We start from the raw sequence: 14,154 nt of genomic DNA, 5'->3' as shown, positions 1-14,154 counted from the left end.
GGCAATACCATCGCGTACAGCAGCCAGCCGGCCGACACCGCCCGTTCAGTGGCAGCAGCGGCGCTTCAACAAGATGGCGGGCAGTGTCAGGCTGGCGTGGGGGCAAAGAGTAAGGGGGAGCCTGATGGAGCATGCAGGCAGCAGACCGATCACCAGGATGGCGAGAAACATTAGGACACCGCCACATTTTGGGGACAAGCACGTATCAGCTTCAACCGGATTCAGGATTTGTGGCTGCTGGGATCACAGCACCCAGGTAGCCAGGTGAGACTGATCATTTTTTTCTTATTCTTAACCCTTTGCTAGCCTTCCATGAGTGTATGGGTCAAAAATTTTGTTTTATTAGGGGGGCTAGCAGAGGTATGAAGTTTATTTTGCACGGGCTACGGAATTGAGTCAGGTTATGGGGATCCGGGATCCATACGGGATTTAGTCAGGTTATGGGGATCCGGGGACCCCTACGGGATTTAGTCAGGTTATGGGGATCCGGGATCCATACGGGATTTAGTCAGATTATAGGGATCCGGGACCCCTCAAGGCGGGGTAGCACCTTCCGCAGCATGACTGGGTAGTGCCGATAGGTGGTTTTAAGGCGATATTAGTGGGTGGGATACATACATCCAGTTCAGCATTAAGTGCAGCCCATTAGTGAAGGTAGGAGAGGAGAAAGGAGAGGATTCAGTGCTATTAGATGATTCTGCTAAGGGTGTTTGAGGGGACTTTGGGGGTGCACTTGAAACAGGAGGTGGGGACACGATTTGGAGAGGACAATATGTGGAGATATTTTCATTGCTTCCATTGGAACGTTTTAATTTAGACAAGGTGAGGTGAGGATAAGAAGAGGGTTCGTTTTCAGAATCTTCTCTAATTGGTACAGTTATCCGCTATACTAGCTATCGTTATTTACGAGAGGGCCCCGGAGAACTGCTCGGGATTTTTGGTTACATGAATGTGATTGGTGAGGTTTTCAGGCTAAATACGTTGAGCAGTTTCGACAGCGAAAAGCCATGCGGCCGGGCATCTATTGGGATCACAACGGCATAGCATTATGGTTGAGGATAAGGGCCCTGGTTAGGCTGGGGCATAGGACACAATCGTTTCCTGGGGGCACCGGGACTTTGTAGCGGTCAGAAGACTCGGTGACAGTGGAAAAAGGGCCGTGTTTATTATTTAAGTAGGTCACGGGGTGGTAAAGTGTTTGAAGGGAAGAAACCAAAGGTGGTAATGATGGAATTGAAAAAAGGGGCGAGGTCATTGCGTCGGGAAGAGAGGGAGCGCTTCCTAAATAGGTATCTGAATAAGACGGCAGCCCACGGGTAAGAGAGGGTTTTACGGACGGTTTTCAGGATTCCTCTTGTTGACGCTAAAATTCGGTTGTCTACCGAAACTTGAAGTCGGCTTTGCTTTCTAAAAAATTCTAAAAAGATGTGGCTTTGGGTACAAGGGCTGGACTGTTTAAATAGGCTTCCCTCAATAATTTGAGGGTTTCACCGATTGGTGTGATGGTAAACGGGGGGGCCTAGTACATTCAAAGAAATTCATCACAATTCTTTTCCGAAAATGTCATCGGTAACTGATGGTATCGACCCTCAGTTGGGTTTGGTGTTGTACACTTCTTTTGTTGCTGCTATGGATTGGGTACGGTCGTGTTGAAAGGGAGTGTGGCAAAACGGATAGTATGCATTTGTTGGGTCGTTTTTGGGGATTGGGGTCTCTTTGTTGATCGTTGTCTACTCATGGGGTGTCCTCTTTTGTGCTCATAATCTTGAGACGTTTGGTTCGTTTTTGGAATGGTCGCTTACAGAGGTGTCCGCTTTCAATTCCTGCATTCATTAATTGCATGAATTTTTTGGTCGCTGGTTCGGCGCAGGATCTTGATTGTTCATTCTATTACGTACAATGGAGAGCATGGCCAAGAAGTTTGTGGCCCCTTTAGCAGCCCGAAATACGATGGGTCCTGTGGCGCAGTATTGAGTTTTCTTGGGTATCAAATTGATACAATTGCTTTGGAAGGTAGGTTGCCGGTGAAAATGATGGTTGACATGAAGGCAGAAATGAGGCGGGTTAGTGATTTGCAGATGGTGATGTTGCATGAGTTCCAATCTCTACTGGACAACCTAATTTTGCCTGTAAGATTATGCCAATGGGCACAGCGTTCTGCCGTTGGCTATCTATGGCGACAGTGTCTACGCAATTTGTTTGACTCAAAAGTGAGTTGTATAATAGCAGGTCCATCTGGATTGCACCGGTGGATATAGGTCTTTTTGTTGGCTTGACGGGTCAGCATGTTTTCGGTTTGGACATTCAGTTTCTGTGGTTGGTAGAGTCAGGGCCAAAGGTTTGGATTAATAATGGTCTGGTGTGGTTGGTAGAGTCAGGGCCAAAGGTTTGGATTAATAATGGTCTGGCGTATAATCGGGTTTGGTGTCAGGTATTCCCAATCATTGTGGAATTATCATTGTGGGGTAATGGAGTTTCTTTTTGGGGTGGGAAGATTCGGTTTTGTTTCAATTTAAAAGAATTGGTGAGGATAGGCCCTAAATTCCTTATCTTCTCCCGAGCAGCCGTTGGCTAGGGTGTTACAGCATTTGGTTTGGATGGGCCTAATTTTAACTTGTGGTTATTAGTGGAGGTTGGGCTTCGCCTGAGTTACCCTATTCTTGAAGCTTTTTCTTGTCCACAGTGGGAGCGAGTTTAACAAGACGGATGTGTCCGGTGGAGTTGTGGAACTTTCCATCGGGCAGTAAGGGCAATAAGGGATTTATTGTCTAGGGTCTTTAACGGGAAGAGCGTGGACAATACATTTAGGCATGTAATAATTGGGAGGATTGGAAGTCGGCATTGGACAAAGGGCTGTAGGAGGTCCAATGCCCGGAACCTAGGTCCGATGCCCGGAACCTGACAACCGCAGTCTGGAACCTGATGACCGCTGCCTGGAGCCTGATGACTGCAGTGGTGCCTGACTGTCGTGTCGGATGTCTGGAACCGAACGACTCCTTTTTAATGTCTACTGGTGACTCTGATGTCCTGTGGGTGACTCTGATGTCCACCTGTGTCCTGATGTCCAACCTGTGCCCTGATGTCCAGCCTCTGTCCTGATGTCCAGCCAGAGTCCTGATGTCCAGTGCCAGATGTCCGGATCCTATCCTTCCCTGGCCGATGCCCGGAGCCTGCCGATCGCTGACAGATGTCCGGAGCCTGATGACTGCGGCCTCATGTCCGCAGCCTGATGTCCGGAGCCTGTCGATCACTGCCAGATGTCCGGAGTCCGATGCCAGTGTTCTGATGTTCTATCTCAGATACGAGCCCTGATGTGTCCTGATGTCCTCATGTACCCTTATGTCCTGTGTCTCGATGTCCTGCCTATGTGTGCCTCGATGATCTGCTGGTGCCTTGGGGTCCACTGGGTGGTACCCTTCTGGGAGGAGTGGAATCGGGAGCCTGGCATAGCCCTGTTTCGTCTATGTACTGTGTGACTTTACTTTAGTAAACTTTATGTTCTTTATACCTGATGTTGTGCGGTGTTATCAAGTCCTGCGTGTCTTCTTTGTCTACATGCTCAGCTGCCACAGTATCCCGGTCGCTGCCCTTCCCTAGTTCGGGTAGGCCCAGGTCCCCCTCTGTGGAATAGAGGATCGTGGTTGGTCGGCGTGGAGGAGCCTGCTGGGCCGCGTCCGCGGCCACAGTCGTGACACGGATGTGGTGTGGGTGTGTGGATGATTTGGATCCCTATTTAAAGACAAGACATTGCATAGTGTATCACAGCCCCTCGAGGAAGCCCACGCGAAACGCGTGTTGGGGCTCCGTACACAGGCTGCTGCAGTGGTGACTATGGGTAAGAGCATTTTCTGGCGCTTTCATTGATAACCTTGTTCCCTTGTGACATGCACTATAATTTTTTTTTTTTAGCTGGATAGGACTATGGTATTGCTCCCCGTCTTTATTGTTCTATATATATCTTACGTCTTATCACTGTTTTTCTATATACTATTGAGCATTGAACTCTGAGTAGTGCTGTTTTTCCCTCCAGAATTTTTTATATGGGGACTGTTTGACCTATCTATTGCACTGGCACTTTCTCCTGTTTTGCTGCCATATTTTGCTCCCCCATCCACTTAAATTCATGGTGGTTCCTGTGTTTTACACTTGTGGTATAATTTATTCTACTTTTTTGAATAAATTATGATGACAATTTTATCCGGGACTTTTGTGCTCTTTTCATTCTCTTGTGTTGTATTTCCAATAACTAGTATGATGTCAATTGGACCAGGTTAGTGTGTGCTGGAAATGCTTTTCGTATGGACCCGAGGATGATGGGAAATGCCGCCTGTATGCACTAGCTCCCGTCCTGACCGTTTCCCACATGGAGAGCACGTGGCCAAATAATGAATTGGTCCGAACATTCCTGGAGATATCTACTTCTTAGCAGTGTGATGTGCATGAAGCCTGTGTGAACAGATGCTTAGCCTGTGCCTCTGTACAGTGGGACCGTAGACATGGTGGTATAGTGAAGACATATTGTCTCCGCTGGTTCTTGGACAGAATTCCACCATAAGTTTGGATATAATGGATCATGACACATTGGCTCTATAGATTTCAGTCAGGTCCTTTGATTTATTCCCTAAAGTTATGTTGTCTCCATTTGTATACAACACTAATGGCTTTGAGACGACCCACAACCGCTCCCACCCACGTCCCCATCGCCCCAGGGTAGATCACACCATACTCAAGTTTCAAAACAGTCTTTATTTCCTTCTCTATGGAAAATCATCAGTAGTATAAAGATACTTTGGCATCGGGAACCTTCGCGGCTCCTTCTTAGATATTATTTATTACATCTCCTTGAGTTAAGCGACGCGCTCGGCGTTAACAAATTTTATATATATTTCACAGGATCCTTCATTTATAGCGGCAGTATCTTACAAATTAATATATTTATAGATATGTATAGAGGACGTCATCTGTACACAAGCAGTGAAAGCTGTATATATTTATATATATATAGGTCACATCTACGTCTATTTACAGTACATCGAGTCAAGTATTGAGAAAGAGTCCTGCCGGCGGATGAGGTCACCGACAATGACCTACATGGCTGCTACTTAGAGAAGATGTTGTGGTGACCGTTGTCCTGATATCTACAATGGTATGATGCATAGGGTGATGAAACAATGTCAGATCTTGAGGCTCATCAAAAACGTGCCGACAGGGTGGTTAACAAAGCAATATGGTGTTGACCGCTCCATTCACACCTTATTTGTAAAGAGGTGGCTCCTCATCGGCGGTCACTCTGCAGCTTAGCCTATGGAAGAGCACAAAAACTTTCCAGTGAATGCAACTGGTTTGATATCTAAAGGAGGGACATGGGACATAGAGTGGAGCATGTATGCAGAGTGGGAACACAACACAGGTGGAAGAGGGAAGCCAAGGGCCATAGTTGAAGGGACGTATGTTGACCTGAGACAATTAGTCGCTCTTTTTTAATATTTATGAAGCTTATTTGTCATAAATGTCAAATGAGATGATGCCTTCATCTGGAATTGAGATACAAAAGTATTCTACATCGATGTAGATGGTCGAAAGGAAAGATAATTATTTTACAGGTATCAGTAAGCCTCGGAGAATGTCTACCATATTAATTTATGGATGGGGGAACCATGATCTTAAAGGTGTCTGAACAAATTAAACTATATAAAAATGGATTAACAAGTAACAAGTGTTTGTTAGATGATATTCAACAATGAACAATCACTTCTAGCCAACTGACCTTCCGGGTGGAACAACTCTGGCCACGTTAGTTATTTTCAGTCGATCGTTTTCATCAAAAAGATGTTTCGTTCCTCAATAACGAATGCCACGTCTGCCAACACATCGGCCGTTACTCACCCAGCGAGTTATATAATATATGGTCACTTTGAGCCCCTATACAATCCCACTATCGCCAAAAATGTGAATGGCTGGAACGATCGTTTTCCACCATCAACCAATTTCTAATATCTGACGTGTACGTTTTCCTTGGGACTCCAACCCAACATTGACACAACTGGACTTCAACCTTTCTCTCGATACATTTCATCATAGACTGAACCCTAGAGAGTCATTGTTTAAGGTAGAATTGGCCAAAAATGTGGTTAAAATAGAGTGCGTTAGATATTGAAGATCTGCTGTTAATGGGGATCTGTCCTTTGTAAGCTCATTAATGTTCTCCTGTCACTCTCAGACTTGTCTCCAATATTCGAAAGGAAATTATTCAATAAATTTAGGCTAATAAGTATTCATATTCCTGAATCTCATATCTACCCTACATATCGTGTCTCATATGGTGGGATCCATATAGCCCAAGGCAGATCCAACCATAGCAACTGGTCAATAAATTCAAGGACCATAAGATGGTCATTGACACTTCTTCAGGAAAAGATTGTAGAGCAACATGGCACTAAGAAAACTGGTGCTAAGGAACCAGAGTTTCATTATGTGACCACCTCCAGTCCAGAGGAGGCAATTTACATCCCTGTGGCCAAATGAAACGTTGATAATTTGAAGATGATGTCTGTTCAATGGAAATGTTTAAAACAAGAAAGTTTTGATGCTAAGACAAGGGCATCTGTCTATAACATGTAGAGCATGGACAGCCAGACCACCAAGGGATCCATCAAGCGCCAATTTGATGTTTTTCCACCTATTTCACATCAATGCAGAAAAATAGTAAAAAAATTTGAAACTCCAAAACCGTTTTGGGCAATCTGTTCCTAGTATCCTCCCAAATGTACCATTTATAGTACCACAGGTTTCTTATGTAGGAGAAGTGTCAGGGGGCACCAGGGTTTGACAGTGAAAGCAACATCTGTACCTCAAACCAAAATGATTTGCCATTGAGAATTGTTTCAATATCATAAAAAATAAGTTCAACTCTATTGTTTGGATCCACGTCACAAATTTTTGACCATTTGCTAAATTTCAGAATTGAAGTCCTAGTAACGGGAGGGTTAGAAAAATTCTTAAGCATGTCCCAAAGGAAGTCAAGTCTGACAGAAGAGATTGCAGTCACTTCACCATCACCTACATCTTCAGATCAAGACCACTTTATTTTGGACTTTTGGTATTCATTACTAGTAGTGATGAGCAAACTTGGTTGGATAAGGTGTTCTTCGAGCATGCTCGGGTGCTAAACTAGTGTCTTCACTGTGCTCGAATAATATGTCCGAGTCCCGGCGGCTGCATGTCTCACGGCTGTTCGACAGCCGGAACACATGCACGGATTGTCTAACAAATAGGCCACGAGACATGAAGCCATGGGGACTCAAACATATTTTTTGAGCACGCCAAAGACACTCGGTTAACACACGAGCATGCTCCGATAACACCTTATCCGCGAACATTCGCTCATAACGAATTATCAGTTTTCATTTGCGTTTTTTTTTTAAAGAGACTTTTACTTTGGTATTCATTAGCTGTTTTTAATTGCTGTTTTTTTAATTGACTTTTTAATATACTTTTGGTATTCATTACCATTTTTTTTTTCCCAAATTCCTTACAAAGTTACACATGGGTTCTTGAATAAAGCACAAAATGAAAAATGCTCCATTTTTGATTTATACCTTTTTGGAACAAAAGGTCACATGTTCTGTTAAAACGTTCCTAGCAAGTCTTAACATTTGAACTAAAATTTCTGGTGTAAAAAAAAATCATTTTGGAGGGAGTGGAGCACATCTGAGCAAAAATTTTGCAATTTTTGAAAAATTTGCAACCATTGAATCAGTCATAAACGCCTGGATTAAAAAGAACCCATGCCCACATGGGGAGGGGAGAAAACAGAACAGATGAGTATGTAGAAAACAGACTTCAAAATTGGAGCAACTTAAAAGAACAGCCTTAAAACAAGAAAAACTAGATATAAAACTTGGCAGAAACGCAATATTAAATCGGGCTCAATGTGTTCATTCCATGGGTTCAGGAAATTGGTAAAAATGGAAATTGATCTCTCTGAAGCATGTACAGCTCGTAGATGATGGAATTTCCATTCTACCTGAAGAAAAATTGTCTCATCCACCCCGAGATCAAGCATGACTTAAATTTAGCAATTGTGTCATTATGTGATTGCGGTCAGTTCCCTCATTGCTGCATGGCATTACATGGACAATATACAGTGGGTACGTAAAGTATTTAGACCCCTTGAAAGTTTTCACTCTTTGTTTCATTGCAGCTATTTGGTAAATTCAAAAAAGTTCATTTTTTTTCTCATTAATGTACACTCTGCACCCCATCTTGACTGGAAAAAAAAACCCAGAAATGTAGACATTTTTGAAAATTTATCAAAAAAGAAAAACTGAAATAGTACATGGTCGTAAGTATTCAGATCCTTTGCTCAGACACTCCTATTTACGTCACATGCTGTGTTTAATTAAACTAATAGGACTTGATTTGTAAAGGCGCACACCTGTCTATATAAGACCTCACAGCTCACAGTGCATGTCAGACAAAATGAGAATCAAGAGGCCAAAGGAACTGGCCAAGGAGCTCAGAGACAGAATTGTGGCAAGGCACAGATCTGGCCAAGGTTACAAAAGAATGTCTGCAGTACTCAAGGTTCCTAAGAGCACAGTGGCCTCCATAATTCTTAACTGGAAGAAGTTTGGGACCACCAGAAGTCTTCCTAGACCTGGCCATCCAACCAAAATGAGCAATCGTGGTAGAAGAGCCTTGGTGAGAGAGGTAAAAAAGAACTCCAAGATCACTGTGGCTGAGCTCCACAGATGCAGTAGGGAGATAGGAGAAAGTTCCACAAAGTCAACTATCACTGCAGCCCTCCACCAGTCGGGCCTTTATGGCAGAGTGGCCCGAGAGAAGCCCTCTTCAGAGTACCAGACATATGAAATCCCGCAGAAAGTTTGCTAAAAAAACACATGAAGGACTCCCAGACTATGAGAAATAAGATTCACTGGTCTGATGAGACGAAGATAGAACTTTTTGGTGATAATTCTAAGTGGAATGTGTGGAGAAAACCAGACACTGCTCATCACCTGCCCTATACAATTCCAACAGTGAAACATGGTGGTGGCAGCATCATGCTATGGGGGTGTGTAGTGAAATATGTATATATGTATGTATGACCAGCAGTAATTACCATCTGTCCTTAGACTGCAGGTCATGACCTCATGTTATCCTGAGAAGGCAGTCTCCTGTCTCCAATCTCACCAGGGGGCTTTATTGAGAACCACAACGTGAAACATTTCACACGTTCCAACTCTTTTGAAGAAATGCCAATTGAAGAATGCCACTATCTATCTATGAGAAAGGTTACACAAAGAGTTTCAGAGAAAATAATGTATTCATTGGTAAAATAGCCATGGTCCAGTCACAAACCAGCAATTAGAATATTAACATGACAGGCTGGTCTAGAAATTGGATCTCCTAGTCACATCTATAAATTAGGCCTACACACAAAGAAAAAGGGTTCACAGTGAGGGGCAGCCTAGCTGATGTGCTCCATTTCATATTCCCCCTCCCTCGGGGACAGATAATCAGGATGCAAAGTTCGATATTTCTGTAAATTTTTTGCCTTTTATTTTATCGCTGTTTTGCATATTTGTATGTCACTTTATATTTCCATTTTTATATCCCTTATTGTAAGCACTGCACCTTTTCTATTAAAGCTTAAAACTTTAATAAGTTGAACCTTGTATGCTCTAAAGAATCCATAGCCTTATAGTGTGTGATCCTGGTGATTGGCACATAGTAGTAGTAGTACTTCTGGGACTCATCGCCCGTGTATTCGGTGAGTGGTGGCAGCGTGTATGAGCGGGGTGTGTGTTATGCTCCCACTGCAGCATAGAACAGAGGTTGAATACTGGACTGAGTGAGAGGAGACAGCTTAACCCTTGCAGGCGCAACCCCAAGTCACATGCTGAGAAGCGGGTACGTGACAATTGGTGGCAGTGGTGGGATATACGAATATATCCTCCCTGGTAATTCATGACAGGGTGTTTTTCAGCTGCAGGGACAGGACGACTGGTTGCAATTGAAGAAAACATGAAATTGGCCAAGAACAGAGATATCCTGGATGAAAACCTCTTCCAGAGTGCTCTGGACCTCAGACTTGGCAGAAGGTTCACCTTCCAACAAGACAATGACCCTAAACACACAGCTAAAATAACAAAGGAATGGCTTCAGAACAACTCTGTGCCCATTCCTGAGTGGCCCAGCCAGAGCCCTGAACTAAACCCAATTGAGCATCTCTGGAGCGACCTTACAATGACTGTCCACCAACGTTCACCATCCAACCTGACGGAACTGGAGAGGATCTGCAAGGAAGAATGGCCGAGGATCCCCAAATCCAGGGGTGAAAAACTTGTGGCATCATTCCCAAGAAGACTCATGGCTATACTAGCTCAAAAGGAGCTTCTACTCAATACTGAGCAAAGGGTCTGAATACTTATGACCATGTGATGTTTCAGTTTTTATTTTTTAATAAATTAGCAAAAATTTCTACATTTCTGTTATTTTTTCAGTCAGGATGGGGTGCAGAGTGCACATTAATGAGAAAAAAAATGAACTCTTTTGAATTTACCAAATGGCTGCAATGAAACAAAGAGTGAAAAATTTACTTTCCGTGCCCACTGTATACTAGTAATCTTTTAATTGACCATTCTTACAACTAACTTCCAGCAAATCGGACATGAGAAAAAAAGTTTGGACAAGTTGAACTTCAATCGTTTTACCGAACGAATGTCTTCTAATCATCTAACACATGGTCCATGATCCATATCTAAATGGCCAGTCCCGCGCTGCTTGAGGCATTGTTAATCTGTGTATGGCCACCTTTAAGGTTTAGTGGGTACCTGTATGTGGAGTTTCGTTTCAGCTAATCTGAACCTTTTTCAAAGCTTGCCTGGCCAACAGGACCTCTATGGTGCCCCCAGGACCTCTGTAGAGATGTACATCATGATCATCGCTCAATGAAAGGTCTTGGTGGTTGGTCTCTAGTCTTTGGTGGCCTACACCAACACCGTTTGTGGGGTGAGGAGTATCCTTTCCCTGATCTTCTTAGTACTTTTTATTTTCTTTCTTGGAAAGGGGCATTAATGAAAGGATGCAATATTACTATACAGGAGGATAGTTTTCTTATTCTACGTACAGTTTGGAATTGTGTTGGGAGCATTGTGCATTGAGTGTTTTGCTGGGTGGGAGGGGAAGACACAAACGCTTGACTTGTGGAATTGTTGGAATCCATCAAATTTCATTAAAGCTTTTAGGAAATCAATTGTTGCTTAGCAACATTTCACAGGGACGTGAGCTGATTAAAGTGATTGTCAAAGACAGTTTCAGGGCAACATCTTCACCCAAGTATGTCCTACTCAAGTCAACTCCCTCGGCCTCATTGCAAGGAGACTCCAATGTGAATAGTGCAGTGCTAGCTCCACGCTCGATCCCGAGCGTCTCTGAGAATAACAGATCATACTAGTGTGCTGATCACATTAGGCAGACTACAATTGTCTTGGCCTCATGATTACGGGTCTCCGGCTATTCGAATAATTGTTTAATGTAATTGTTTGAAGAAACAATGGAAGGGCAGCAGGATACACGACTCGGAGCTTGAGAAGCTTAATGAATTCATGAAGGAAAGTCATTTGCTAATAAAGTTCCAACTCTGTAATAGAAACTAATAATTAGAAAATTTCCTGCATTTGGAAAGACAGGCACAGAAGCACGCGAAAAGGCAGTTTTCCAATCGTTACATAGCGGGTCAACGGTGATTATCGGTGGTGGAGCTTTAAAAAGCTTCAAACAATTCTGATAAGTTTACATTTGGGCAAATACAGGTGAAACGTTAGTCATAGTGTTGACACTGGTTCCCGCACTAACACTTTACCTATATTATCCTGATTGGTGGAGGATGCGGGCAAAAAAATTAGATGGATCAACCTTCAGATCTACATGCAGGAGAGATGATGGAGCATGGCAATGGCTATATTTCCTAGTAGTTATGGAGGTGGCCAACCTCAGGAAGACTTCAAAGGAAGAGCCATGCAGATGCATATCCACCTCTTCAAGTCTTCCCATAGGATCACTAAACAGTCATTTGGAGAGATCTCGGCATTAATATCGACAGCCAATGAGGTAACTAGAAAATGTTAAATGGAGCTGATCAAAAAACTTAGTCTAGAGAGAAAGAGAAGATGATGAAGCACCTAAACATCATGGGGTATGTTCCAGAGTATGTGGCCCTTTTGCCTTATGATTTTCTGCCTTAGTGAATAGGATGGAGACCAGGATAAGTTCACAAGATCTGTAATGATGAGGATGTGTCCCAGTTAAGAGGGACTCATACTGTTCGTGAGCCATCCAGTAGAACTAAGCTATGCTTCTATGTCACTTCCAGATTTCTTGACCACAACATATATTTTCTATACCTAGTCTTAATAAGGACAAATTGTAATTTTTGATTCACGTTATTAATGCCACACTTAAGGTTATGGTTTTATATGAGTAGAATATGAGTGATTGTCTATTGCCATTGAATGGTAAAAAATAAAATAAAAGGGAAACATCAGGTTAAAGGAACCTCAGGGGCGGGCACAATGCAGATCACTGTAGATGGTGAGAGGATAGTAGAGTGGTCACGTTACAAGAAAGGGATAAAGAAAACCCCAAAGGATGGTGGAAACCATAATCAGAACTTTTCCATAACGTGAACTAATTTCTAACTTATGGTGCTCTGGGACACAATAATGATGGTCTGCCCCAGAAGCAAGACATAAGTTTTCTAACATAGAATGTATTTACTGGAACATAAAGGCCTCAGTTATGTGAACCAACAGTCATCTGAGTGATGTTCCTGGAGGTCATGCAAAAATCAGCTCAAAGTACTAAAATACCTAATCACAAATATGCAGTCTTAAATACCAAGGGTAGGATAGGGTAAAGGGTTAGCCCTAGGGTTGAGGGTTTGGATAAGGTACAGTGTTAGTGCTCGAATGTAGAGGTTACGTTTTTGGTTAGAGCTATGACATAGGGTTAAATTAGTTAGACTTACAATATAGAACTTAGGTATATGGCTCGGTTTAAGAATTTGGGAAAGGTATATGGTTGGGGTATATATAGGGCTGAAGGGGTTGTCCAATGGAGAAATAAATTTGTCCAGATGTTCAGTGTTTGAAAAAAACACCAAAAGAAAAGATTCTCACACCCATTCAAAACACCTGTTCCACTATGACTTGGGTGGTCTCATCATGCCAAACAGGAAATGGCAAGAAATGTCACCCGGCCTCTCACTGGCTGAGGTGGGTCCCTTATTATGGTCAGCCATTTAGGATCTTTTCCTGTGTGTCGAAACAGGACCAGGAAGTAGAGACGAGACGGGACTTGGTAGTTGTCTTATTGGATGAAGTAGGGGTGGTTAAGATATCATTTTTTGGATTTTTTTTTAAAACAATCTGAGCAATTTGCCAAACTATTTTTCTATTTCCAGAAAGGTCTAACCATTTTGATAGCTTCCATCATTACCTTTATCCATAAAACAACTTGACATTTTCCATAAGCTAGTTGTGGTAACTCTCTATATTTACTATAACTTTAGATAACCATAAAATTGTGTTTGTTGCTTTGACTGAAAAGTCCTTCATGAAATGGAGAAGATTAACATTGGTATTATGGAAAGTATCTATCTGTGTTTTCTTGTATCCCCAAAAACGTTTCAGTTCAGATCATTCATGACCAAATAGTCTTGTCTGTGGCCACTATTAGTCTCCCTTGATATGTATGAAGTGACCATAGGCATGTCAAGGAAGACCACCATAGACCCTCAGCTTGGAGCATTGTTGGTTACCTAGTGCCTGGCCAATGTTTCAAATCCCAAAAAATAATGTTTGTTGAAAAAAAACCTTTCACTATATGGTTTTCCTCCAAAATATAGTAGATCATCATCAGTTTCATGGAAAGTTTCTAGTTTTGCTTTCCTATATTCCCAGATTCATTACACGATCACTCATAGCCAAATGGTCTTCTACACGACCAGCTTTAGTCTCACTAGATATGTTTGAGTTGACTACAGATATGTGAAAGAAAACAACCATAGACCTTCAGCTTGGAGCTTGGATTGGTACTTAATACTTTGACCAAATAATTTTCCTCCGACATGGAGCAGATCATCAGTAG

Source organism: Dendrobates tinctorius, unplaced genomic scaffold, assembly GCF_039654945.1.
Source record: "Dendrobates tinctorius isolate UK_male_01 unplaced genomic scaffold, ASM3965494v1 ptg000332l, whole genome shotgun sequence".
Lineage (NCBI taxonomy): Eukaryota > Metazoa > Chordata > Amphibia > Anura > Dendrobatidae > Dendrobates > Dendrobates tinctorius.
This window is presented reverse-complemented; position numbering follows the sequence as displayed.